This window comes from Podarcis muralis, chromosome 1 (genome assembly GCF_964188315.1).
Source record: "Podarcis muralis chromosome 1, rPodMur119.hap1.1, whole genome shotgun sequence".
NCBI lineage: Eukaryota > Metazoa > Chordata > Lepidosauria > Squamata > Lacertidae > Podarcis > Podarcis muralis.
This window is the reverse complement of record NC_135655.1, coordinates 54,273,079-54,285,999: the sequence shown is the minus strand read 5'-3', so window position 1 is coordinate 54,285,999 and position 12,921 is coordinate 54,273,079. Positions and strand designations below refer to the sequence as shown.

General features: G+C 45.4%; 1 protein-coding gene across 3 annotated transcripts in view; it reads right to left on the bottom strand.

The window, feature by feature from the left end:
- The window catches only part of LRRC4C (leucine rich repeat containing 4C), a 593,294-nt gene that overhangs the window by 129,992 nt on the left and 450,381 nt on the right, over positions 1 to 12,921 (bottom strand). For 2 of the 3 annotated variants that reach the window (XM_028727765.2, XM_028727792.2), the window contains exon 1: positions 2,034 to 4,168. The exons of the other annotated variant lie outside the window; for it this stretch is intronic. The gene's annotated coding sequence lies outside the window, so the exon portion shown is untranslated. Of the gene's footprint in view, positions 1 to 2,033; positions 4,169 to 12,921 lie in introns of those variants that run through there. 3 annotated transcript variants of the gene reach the window in all.

Here is a 12,921-nt window from a genome sequence, read left to right as displayed (position 1 = left end):
TCCTAGACTGACTAATATATCCCCCCCATGGGCACCAACAATAAATAATTGCCTGAAAACACAATTCAACTTGCTCAATTAAGGGAAATATGTAAAGAATGGAAGTGACTCTTTACTGGGTGTCTTGTTAAAGTCATTGCAGGATTAGGACCCGATTCACAATTCCCTCCATGTGTATATGTGTGTTTGCGTTAAAAAATATCTGATGGACACACTTGGAAGCTGGGTCAAAGGTTTGCTGCTTTCCAAGTAACTAACACTCAAATCAAGGGCCAAAGCAGGGGGGGTGCCTTTGAAAAAGAGATGCTCTGATTTCCACCCCCTTCTTTCTAGCAGGTGATTCGAAGTATATCTCAGAATTATGTCTAATGCTTATGTTGCTGGGTAGGAGGGTAGGCAGTTGGTGAAGCAACTTCAGAAGTGATTGTCCAAATGGAAAGAGGAGGAAAAATAATAATGAAGACAAATAATAATGAAGACTTCCATCTTCCAGTAAGAAAGAAACAAAGGACTGGGATTGGAGGGAGGGTGAAAAGTTCACTGAAGTACAATATTTTCCCATTGCCCCCTACATCCATTTTGATTTGCTTTATGTTTTCACCTGAAGTCTTTCAGGGTTATTCTCTGCACATGGAGGCAAACATGGTAGTATGAGTCACATGTGAAAAAAGGAGTCACATTTAGCAAGTAGGTGGTGTTGCACACAGGCAAGGAAGGCAAAGCAAAAGAGACAGATCCCTTTATGGAAGAAATAGCCCCCAACTTTTCTTGCCATTCCACTGTAAAGTCAAGCTAAATCCTGGCTCCTTTCTGATTTTGCTTCCGCACTCTACATCCACATACAGATGAGATCTTATCCTTTGGTGAACAGAGAGTTAGTATTCTTAAGTGGACAGGTTATCCAGCCTGTGCTTCCCAGCTTCCATTTCCCCATCAAAGAAATAGGCCACAATTATTGGCTCCCCCACCAAGTTAGGTGAGGACCAGTCAACACCAATGCGCTGTTGGCATTGGCACAGTGAGGGGTGAGGCTGTGATCCGATGCACACTTACTTGGGTGCAAGTCTCCTTGAACACAGTAGGACTTATTTCTGGGGTAAACATGCTGGGGATCAAGCCATTGCCCCCTGCCCCCCAGTCCTAAAGGACCGGCTGAATCCAATGGGCCTCTCTTCCGGCTAGAAGTCGGAAAGCTGAATGAGCTGCAAACAATCACAGAATTACTAATAGTAGCTGAGATCAGATAGTGACGTCTCTGCTGATGGACCCATAATCTCGCTGCCAAAGGCATGTCCTGGGGGAGCAGGAAGGATTTACCCAGCAAACCACGGCCAAAAGGAGCTAAGAAGTAGAGAACCGGAGTGCGCTTGTGGTGTGTGTGTGTGTGTGTATTTGGGGGGCAGCTCCCTAAATTCTCTTCCCTCAATCGCCTCTTGTAAGCCATGGGATGCCAAAGGCACAGCCTCCCTTTTCCCACCTGCTCGCCTTATTACCATATTCCCACGTTCATACACCATGTCTGCCCCGCAAGGTCTGCCAGGATGGTGCCCTTTACATAGGATCCCTTCGATTTCCAATCTCCGTCTTCCCCAAGTCTCTCTCTCTCTCTCTCTCTCTCTCTCTCTCTCTCTCTCTCTCTCTCTCTCTGTGTGTGTGTGTGTGTGTACATCAAATTCCTCCGGCTGTCATGAGAGACCTGGCAGCCTTCGGCCAGTGAGCGAATCAAGCAACGCACCGTCACACACTGCAGGGGCTTTCCGAAGGCAGAATCCCTCTCAAGGCACAGGCATCACCCAGAGAGCCGCAACGTCGGAGCAAAGCTCTCTGGCACAACCGCCGCCGCCCCCCCCCCCGCAAAGAGAGAAAACATTAAGCTAGGATGGAGTTTCGCGGTTCTCCCTCCCAGCCCAGGCAACCACCCCCAACCCCAAGGGGAAGGAAAAAAACCCCAGTTCAAACTCCATCACATGTGTCTAATGGCAGGCAACAAGACACGGGAAGCAGAAAGAGAGGAGAAGAAAAATGGCACTCACTGTCTTTGAGAAATCGCCCAGAAGGAGGGAAATATCCAGAATGAAATTCCGATGGGGAAAAGGGGGGAAAAAGAAAAAAGAAAAGAAAGGTGTGGGGGGAAAACAAAGGGGGGGAAACAGAAAAAGACCACGGAGGGCAAAACTACATCATTTCGGCAGCAAATCCAATTTGACGGAAAGGAAAAAAGAAAGGAAATTCAATATCCATCTGCAATTTTCCATCTAGAGTTCAGTCCAGGCGGGCTCGGGCTCCAATCCACCGCGAGTGGGCTGCTTCCGCGGCACCTTCCTTTACATGGTGCGGCTCCCTGCTCGCCTCCCCCCGTTGCTCTTAAGGACGTGGCTGCTGCTTCAAATGTCCCCGCGTCTCTCAGCTTGCGCCTTCGTCGTCGGGGGCCGAAGCGAGGCGGGCAGCTGGCTTCTCTCTCCCGCTCGCTGCTCAAAAAGAGCAAGCGGAAGGTCAGGTCTCTCCGCGCCGCGGAGGGGGAGTCTTTCTCCTCGGAGAAACTTTTTTATTCCAGCCTTGGATCTTCTCCGGGGATGCTGGATCCTCCCCGCCCGCCCCCCAAACTCCTCTTTTCTTCCAATCCTCAGCCACCTTGGAATCCCTCTCGGTGGGAGAGAAGCGTTTTTGGCTTCTGCGGAAGGTTTCCTTTGCCGCCGCCACCACCAGCAGCGGCAGAGGCAGCCCCGTCTGTCTCAAACGGCCGCTGTTTGGTTTAATAACACGATTTTGTTATGTCTGCTCAGCTCCGGCCAAGCGGCTCCTTCTCTGCGAGCGGATCCATGTGCGTCCACGTTACATCGGGGGTTCCCACGGCCGCGCTTCCCGTGTCTCCCCCTCCGCCCTCCACCGAGGCGCGTCCCCTTGCAACATCTGAAATTATTTTCTCAGAAACGCCAACTTTGGGGCTCTTCTTTTCTTCTCTCCCTCTCTGCCCCCCCTCCGCTGCTCTCACGCTCTCCCCCCTCGCCGATCCCAGGATCTGATTAGATTTCCAATCACAACCCAGTGCGCAATCGGATTTCTGATTTCAGCCAGGAGCAAGCCAGCAATCCGGAGCATCCGCGTCTTCTCCTCGCCAAACTCTCCGCGTTATTATATCCGTTCGCCTTGCCTCCAACTCCTCTGCAATCCCCCCTCCCAGAATCGCACATCAAATGCAAAGAGATGCTGATGGTGGCGGCGAGCTTGGTGGCGGGAGGAGGAGAAAGCAGGGAGAGAGAGAAAATAAAATTCCCACCAGCTGTTAAGAATCCATCATCATCATTTATTTTTTTTAAAGGAGAGTCCGCTCCCAAGGTGGGTGGCTTCGAAAGCCCCTCTCTCTCCGCACGTCCTGCTATTGCTTCCCGATCCTTCCCGGCGTGCAAACTCCCCCTGCGGGAGGCGTCCTCTTCTCCTCCGCGCTGGATTTCACCAGCCCGGGGCTTCCCTTCCTCTTCATTTCGCCTCCCTCTCCATCTTTGCACAGCCAGCCTTTCCAGGACCGACGATGCCCGTGATCAAGTTGTTCTTTGGGAATATGGGGTGGCTGGTGGGGGGGGGGGGTGAGTGGGAGAGAGAGAGAGAGAGGCGCGCGCGCACACACCAAACACCCTTAAAATAAATGTAAAGTGGGGGCGGCGATGATGATGGCCATGATGGGAGGGGGCTGTGTTCCCTGGCACCCCCTCCGCTCCCCGCCCCCCACCGCCGCCTTCCTCCTCCTCCTCCTCCTCCTCTTGCAATTTCGCGGCAAGCCAAGCGAGGAAGGCGATCTGGCGCCCGGCTCTCTAGTTCAGCTCCACAAGTTGGACTCCGCGCCCGCGCAGCGGCGCTGGGCGGTTCTCCCCGCCTTCCGGCACATGTCAGTCCCGCTGGCACATTCCTAGGAGGAGATCGGACGCGGCTCTTTGCAGCCCTTCCATCACTCGGTCACACAATTGGGCGGCTCGCTCTCCGCCCTGCCAGCAGCTCCGCCTTGATCTCTCCCTCCCGCCTCGGGGAAGGAAAGGAAGAAGCCGGAGATCCAGTTGCAGGCAGCGCGCTCGCGCTCTTTCGCCTTTTGCGCTAGGCAATGACACCCCGAGATTTGGAGAGAGGGCCCCGGGCCAGCCTTATTGCTTACAAGCTTTCCTGCTCTCCGTCGATCTCTCCCCCCCCCCCCCTTTACCTTCATCTCTCTACATCGCCCCCCCCCCCTTGTGATCAGTAAAATACAATTACCCAATTACCTCCCATCATCTTAGCACTGATTGGTCAATTGCATTAGCACTTGATGTCAGGACAAAAGGCGCTCCTGCGATAGGGCACTGCTGCCACCCGGCGGAGAGCTGGGAAACAGCCTTGGGTCTGTTAACCTCAAGGAAACTTCCGAAAGTGGGGAAGGAGTAATTGAAAAACAAGGGCTCATCTTGAGGAAAGGAATGTCAAAACTCATTTTCTTAAAAGCCTGCCTGCAGTGTTCACAGGTGCACGCCTAGCCACGGAAGGGGGGGGGGGCAGGGGAATTAGCCAAGGAAAATGAGAGTGCACAAGGCATGTTGATGCTTTCCTGCTAGATCTCTCTCTCTCTCTCTCTCTCTCTCTCTCTCTCTCTCTCTCTCTCACACACACACACACACACACACACACACACTTTATTTACAGCCCCATACCGTGCATGTTTACTCAGAAGCCAGCCTCACTTTCTTCGACAGGAGTTTCAAGTAAATGCACATAGGATTGCAGCAATAGTCTCATTAGGGCTCAGTAGTTTCACACCCACCTCTACCCAATGTAACAAAAAAAACAAAAAAACAACACAACCACCAAAATCTCTTTAAAGGCCTTCAGATCATGGAGATCAGTGGAAGGTTCAGTAGGGAAGGCTAACGATAAAGGTGAGATTGCATGTATGCCCCGCCCCAGGGACTGCAACTCCCATTATCCCTGACAATTGGATATACTGGTTGGGGCTGATGGGAATTGGAGTCCAACATCTGGTGGGCAACAGGTTCTCCGCTTGGGATCCAGATATGAGGAAGGAGAGAAGGGACTTGCTCTAACCCAGACTTCTGGGAGTAAGATGACATGGTCCTGCATGTTTCACTGCAGTTGTTACAAAGGAGGAGACCTTCAACACAGTCCTTCCTTCTACAGAACTGGTGGACTTGTTCCCACCCCGATGTTTGCGCAACGAACTCCCATCAGCCTCAGACAGCATGGTCAATAGGCAGCAATACTGGAAGCTGTATAATCCATCAACATCTGGAGAGCTACAGTTTTCTTATCCCTATTCCAGGACATGCACTATCAGAGTAGCACATCTCCCGAGGTTCCCAGTTAACATTTAAAATTTTCTTTCTGAATATATTACAGGAAATATACATTGAATGGTAAATATAAATATTCACCGGGCCTCACTGAAAACGTGCATATAATTTTTCCATGATGAGCGAATGTTGCACATTTTCCAGTCACCATAACACAATCCCCAAAAGGCTTTGAGGAATGTGCATATATTGATGAATTTTGCCCATTCTCTGGCTATTTTGCATAATCCCCAACAGGGCTTGGGCAATGCACATGTCTTAAATGCTTTTTGTACATGCTCTGGGCACATATATTTAATTATTATTTATTCAAATTATATCCCTCTTCTTCCAAAAGAGCCTTTTTTGCAGCTCAGTCCCCCTTTCACCACTTTCAACTGTTCTCTGAATTATTTATTGAATTTAAAAAATAAAAAATAAACATATTTATCTGTAGCCCCACCCTTCTTCCTGCTGATCATTGGGATGGTATGTTGTGGGTAGTGTAAATTTAAGCAGTGGGTCAGAAGCAGCCTGGAAAGTGTAGATTGCACTGAACAAGAAATAGAAAAAAAGCATGATTATTAGAGACTACGTATAATGACTGGAGAATGAACATACTGCCCAATGAGTATATAAAATGCAGTCGAGATATGCACTTTCCCCATAGCCTGTTGGGGGATGGTGCATAATGTTCAGAAAATGGACAAAATTCAGTCAAAAAATTGGAGATTATATATTTTGACTGGGAAATGTGCACAATTCCCTGTTCGTGGAAGAATAATTTACACATAATCCATGAAAGCAGATGAATGTGCATAGTGGCCAGTTTTATGCACATCAAACACTCAATTTACACATGAGAGAACCAAGTGAATGATAACCAAACAAATATATTGGGTCCTCCCCCCCCCCCTTTCTCCCAGCCAGTTGGGATCAGGCAAAAACTGATCCCAGGAGGCACATGTCAGCTTCCTTCTCCTGACACAACACACATGGCTGTTGGGCTTCATCTTACTTACCCCAACTTGGAGCAGAAAAAAAATTCAAACACCCCCACATCTGTGTTACTTTTTCAGGAGTGTGTGGGTTACTGTTCAGCTGAAGTCTACTGAAGAGGGGTCTGAAGAGGTAGGGAGCTGTTCCACAGAACATAGCTTGCCCTAAGCATAAATTGTTCATCATAGCAGGAAGTTCCAGAGCCGCAAGCATCAGAACTTGGTTTTGGTTTTTTTATGTTTAACATTCAGCATGCAGAAACAATTGAAGACTGAGTATCCAAACTTGATGACGTTTCACACATCGTTAAAGTTTTCAAGGGTGGACAGGGACTGGGCAATCTCCCAGTTGACTCATGCATAGGGGAAGTCTTCAGAATCAAAAGCTGCTGCTGAAAGCCAAGCATATCCGAATATGATTCATTCCACTCCTGCATGCTTTCCTCTCAAAATTAAGCAGCCAAGTTTTCTCTTTCTTCCCAACTCCTGTTATTCCCTGGAGTTTCCACCAATGAAAAAAATATTATATGCTATATATCATTCTCTTTCAGCTCCCCTTTAGATAGATAGATATAGGTAGATATGTAAATATGGTTGATAGATACTGATATTGCTATAAGAGTCACTGGATCTATGCCCGCTAGGTGCATTGAATTTAAAGGGGATTTACTCCAAGGTTAAGTAGTTATTGGATTTCAGCTTCCTTTGCTGTTTGAATTCTTCCCGGCTATAATATTCCATGTTTTTCCTAGTATTTGAAAGCAACTAGTGTTGAGGTGAATATGAAATTAATGGATAGAATGAATTAATAAGACATCATCAAGGGAGTAGTCATTGTCATACTCCAATCCAGATTAGATCACAGATTTATGCACAAACCATTGAAATAAATGGGACTTTAAAATGTTAAATCTTGCTTAATCATGCTTGGGCTGCAATCCTAACCATATCTCCTTAGAAGTAAGTTCCACTGAATGCAATGTTTCTTGCACCCATGTAAGTGGGGTTAGGATTGGAGACCGGAATTTGTTTGATTGCTGTCAAAACGCATTTGTATGGCATTATAAAAAGAAAAAAGGATTGAGGGAAAGAATTCCACATGCATGTCCATTTCTCTTGAAAACAAGATAACAGCATTTAATTTGGAATATTTTATTAAAGAAAAATATATTTTGCCATTTTTCAAGTTGCAGTTAGTTTAAACACTTTCAAGTGGAATTGCTTTGAAGCTATGATCTGAGGGGCTAGTCATTTAACTTTCTCTGGTTTATTAGTTGATAAATTATAATAGCCATATTAAAAATAATAAAATTTAAAAGTGGAAATTAAAGCCTTAGTCTCAGCATATTAGAGCTCTGATATGTGTTTAATCATATCTATTTCGTTGACTATATTATCTCTATTTTTCAGTGTATATATTCCAGAACTAGTTAGAAATTCACACTCTAAAGTAAATTGCAGCAATATTAAGGGTTCCTAAAATGTATATTTTTGGCAAAGTTAAAAGGAATATTAGACTGTATTCGGAGCTGTGCTGTAGCTACAATTTGAGATTTAAATGAGACTCCTAAAAGCTGTGACTCCCTTTAAAAAAATAAAAGTTGCTGGGAATACAAGTGGGGAGAAAACTGTAGCATTTATCTTGAACTTTGGCAGTATTCATCCAATTCTGCCCCCAAATAGCCATTTCGTTTTGGAAATAAACATTTTAGATGTGGCCAGCACACACATGCAAAAACCTATTTGCCTGTAATTTGGCAGGCTTTCTCCACTTAGACAACCGATTTAGCTGAAACTTTCATCCACTTCTGTCAAAAGGAAGTGAAGTTATGGCCAGATTTTTTTTTATTTCTGTGTAGTGAATGGGTTGGGTGGAATGAAGCAATCTCAGACCTCTGAGTCCAGTCAAGCTGCCTCTGAAGGCTCTGAGCTGAGTCATTTTTACAAAGTGTGAAACTGGGGCATGATTTCAATCTTGTGGTCATCACACACATCCCTTGGTCAGAGATTTATAAAGTTATTCAAATATTATAGTCCCCCCCCCCCAATGGGGAAAATCCACATTTAAAACTGAATTGGATTTAAGTGCCATGGCTTCCTCACAAATAATCAAGGAAATGTTAATACTGGTGGCATACAGGTGTAGGGGATAATTATCACGGAAGATTATTGTAATCTCGAGGAGATAATGATCTAATATGGTCAACCCTTCCGTCTTTGGTCTCTTCCTAACTCTCCTATCTGTGTTTTATTATTTTCAATATCCCTTGTGAAAAGGTCTTTGATGGCACTGGTCAGCAAAGCCTTTGATGTATAGCCTGGCATTTTTGTCTTTTGAAGTAAAGTAGCTGAGCTCCCGTTGCTCGGTCCCTGCTCCTGCCAACCTAGCAGTTCAAAAGCATGTCAAAGTGCAAGTAGATAAATAGGTACCGCTTCGGTGGGAAGGTAAACGGCGTTTCCGTGCGCTGCTCTGGTTCGCCAGAAGCAGCTTAGTCATGCTGGCCACATGACCCGGAAGCTGTATGCCGGCTCCCTCGGCCAGTAAAGTGAGATGAGCGCCGCAACCCCAGAGTCGGCCATGACTGGACCTAATGGTCAGGGGTCCCTTGACCTTTAGCTCTGGTTGAGCCTGTATTAACCCAACAGGACACAGGTCTATAAAATATCTGGTTTGGGGGCATGTCAGTCAGAAGCTCAGCAGTGGCCACAGTGCTTCTCAGTGGCAGATTGAAGCGCTGCTTGGTAATGTATATTTTGCTTGTATTTGAGAATAAAATCTTTAATCTTCTCATCCACTTGCATTTGTATTGCTTCTGAATCTAACTTTAAAAGAACCATCTTGCATTTGGCAAAACAACGGGGTGTGGGGGGTTACTATTACTTAGGTCAGAACTTCCCAATTTTTTCCTCTTCTAGGCAACTTGAAAATTGCTGCCTGCTATAGCTACCACAACATACTGTGTTAGACTTCTATTACATGTTTACAGACATACTGCAGTCTGGGAACCCCTAGTTTACTGCAGGTAAAATCTATGGTTTATTTGTCTGGTTTTTCTTCCTAGAAGCCTTGGGAAGAAGGAAACAACTTTGGGGTCTCCAACTGCTGGCATGTAGCAGATAATTGTCATATAAAGCATTCTGATGTTAAACTTGCCAAATACTTCCATAGCATCATATAGTGTCACTAGGAGGTTTTGCCCATCAAATCAAAGGATTTTGGATCTGGGCCACCCAGGCTGTATCCTATTTTTTCTTCCCTCAAGACAAGAGGCAAGTAAAGGAGCTACTTTCCTAGGAAGCTGCACTGGGGATGGGCAAATGTTCAGAACTCACACACATTGTGGAAATCTATCATGAACCAGAGGGCTTCAGCTTTTATTATACATTACTGGCCTATGAAAACTGTAAGTATATTGCAAATGCCAGTCTTCATATGGCAGATGCAATTTCTCTGTGATGTCAACTTCTCGAACAATCAGAGAATGAGTTGAGGAACTGGGAATGGAAGAAAACACCACAAAGGGCATCTATTTGCATGGAATTCTGCCTTTAGAACATGACAGAAACTGATTGCCAAGGATCAGGCTTACTGGATAGCTTTTCGGGAAGGAACCAAGCAAGTCCAGCAATGGATCTCCGTGCCTAAGACAGCTGCTGTAGGACAGAAACTTGCTCTTTCCAATAACTCTCAGTGACTTCCTCTCTCCCTCTCTCCATATATATACCTGGCTTTACAACTGATAAGCTCAGTTAAAGGATTCATCTCCCCGGTCCCGATTTGTGCCTGCTAAGCTCTATAAGTAGCTTCTTCCTAACAAATGCTCTGCTCCGTGAAAAGCTCTAGCTCCAATCAATTCCGTTATCATGTGATTGTGGCAGTGTTTGTGCAAAATTCTCCTTCCCTTTCCCTTCTCTGGATCATGGCATTGCCACTGCTTCCCAAATGAATGTAGAATAATGAGGATGAGAAGTTCATTTTAGAATAAATTTGCTAGTTCCAGAGCTCTGTGCAGAAGTGCCTGGGAAGTTGCATGTGACTTGTATTTCATCTAACCTTGAATTAAGCTATTAAGCCCCCATTTCAGGTTTCGTCTGGTTAGGAACAGAGAACTATTTCCTGGGAAGGAAAATATTAAAATGCTGCAGATGCTCCTTGTTAACTTGATTCCAATCCCCACAGAGCCTTTTTCTGTTTGTTTGCTTTTGCAGCCGTCCAGCTGGGTTAACAGCGCAAGTCTCAATCAAGAGCAACAATTTGTGATAGAAGATGCCTGCATTTTACATGCATTCTTTTCAATAGGAGGCAGATTGCTTCATTGAAATGTCTGATGATCATTGGAAAAGAAGCTAGTGGCATCTGTGCATCTTTTGAAACTGTGGTTGATGGAGCATCTCACAGTGGAGAACAATAAGAAGCTGTGAACATTACATTCCAAGTTCATTCTTCATATATGACAATGGTCACATTCCCCCTCTACATGGGAATAATCTCACCAGTCATATATGGGGAATATCACATTTATACAGTATTCCTTACTAGTTGCTTTATTTTTTAATAATGAAAAGGAGTATAGCTGGTGATTGAAAGAGTGAAATTACCGTTGTCTCACTTCATGTCATGCTGGTACTGTATAGATGTTTGGATTGTGATCCTCTCCTAAATTATTCTGCCCTAATTTCTTCCTTCAAGGCCACTGCTGTGGGAAGTAACCATGGCTGTGCTCACATTAGCATCTTAAAACACACTGAGGTTGGGATTATTTATTTTGCTTGTTTCAAATCACATCCATTTGTCATTGTACACACCAGTATGATTGGATTGTCTGCTGTCTGTCTACACCGGGGCAGAGAGGGAGCATAGAGGTCTTCATATATGGTTAACATTTACAAAATGGATTGGAGCTCATTTGGGGGGAACTGCCTCCAAATGCAGTATTTCATCATCATCATCATCATCATCATCATCATCATCATTTACTTATACCCCGCTCACTCTGAGCAGCTTCCAAAAGAATATTAAAACACAATAAAACATCAAACATTAAAAACTTCCCTAAACAGGGCTGCCTTCAGATGTCTTCTAAAAGTCAAATAGTTGTTTATTTCCTTGACATCTGGTGGGAGAGCATTCCATAGGGCAGGTGCCACTGCTGAGAAGGCCCTCTGCCTGGTTCCCTGTAACCTCACTTCTCGCAGTGAGGGAACCACCAGAAGGCCATCAGAGTTGCACCTCAGTGTCCGGGCTGAATGATGGGGGTGGAGATGCTTCTTCATATATTCTGGGCCGAGGCCATTTAGGGCTTTAAAGGTCATCACCAACACTTTGAACTGTGCTCGGAAAAGTACTGGGAGCCAATGTAGGTCTTTCAGGACTGGTGTGATACGGTCTCAGTGACCACTCGCAGTCACCAGTGCCGCATTCTGGATTATTTGCAGTTTCCGGGTCACCTTCAAAGGTAGCCTCACGTAGAGTGCATTGCAGTAGTCCAAGCGGGAGATAACCAGAGCATGCACCACTCTGGCGAGACAGTCTGCAGGCAGATAGGGTCTCAGCCTGTGTAGCAGATGGAGCTGGTAGACAGCTGCCCTGGACACAGAAACTACAGGGAGGGATGTGGATAGTAGTTAACATCATGTACACAGCTTCACAAGCCAGTTGTGGGAGAGCACTGAATGAAGAGAAAATGGGAGTGTGTACAAAACCCCAGAGATCCAGGTTCACCCTGTCATCAAAAATCTCTCTGTGTTATGGGTGCTGTAAATAAGGGCTAAGTTAAGTGTTACATAAAATGCTAGGCCACTGGGAAAATGCACTCCCTAGATTGAATTGGTTGGTGAACTGCATCACAGGATTTTGTGATTCACATCTGATTCACCAGCTGTGGCCGTTCCTGAATAGAGATATCCTGGTCTCAGTAATCCATGCTCTGATAACCTTATAATTGCATTATTGCAATGTGCTCTCCAAGAGACTACTCTTGAAAATGATCCAGAAGTTCTGGTATCACAGAATGCCACTGCCATGAGGCGGAGTGAGGTGAGGCCATACAATGCCTATGTTGAAAACACTGCAGCCGTCTGTACTGGGTAGTTGCTGGGATCAATTGATTTAAGTATGCAAAGCCCTAAATGGCTTGGGGTCCAAATACTGAATGTTTCTCAAGATTTTGGAAATTGGTTTGGAAATGGGGGGAAATGTTTTTTTCTTTCTTCTTCAAGGATACAGAATCATGGCCAACAGGAAATGGGACTGAAATATGTGGAATTGGGTATAAAGCAACAAAGATCTAACCCTTGGAGAAAACTTCACCATACTGGATCAGAGAAGGACAATGATTGACATTTAATGATAATAAACATTGAAGAGCTTCTTTTGGCCTTTTTGGGGGGAAAGATGAACGTGAAAGGACTGGGAAGTGATGGGTTGAAGATGAAGGCCCTGTGCAAGAGGCAGGGTAAAGAGGATCTCTCAGGCTGAGGGAAAAGGGCAAAGCTCCCAGGTGAAAGTTGGGAGGGTTCACTCTTCCATGTGTGAAATAAGGGTTAAGATTTATATTTGACAGAGGCCTTTGCCATTTCCTTTTATTCTTATTTCTCTTCTTCATTTCCTTCTT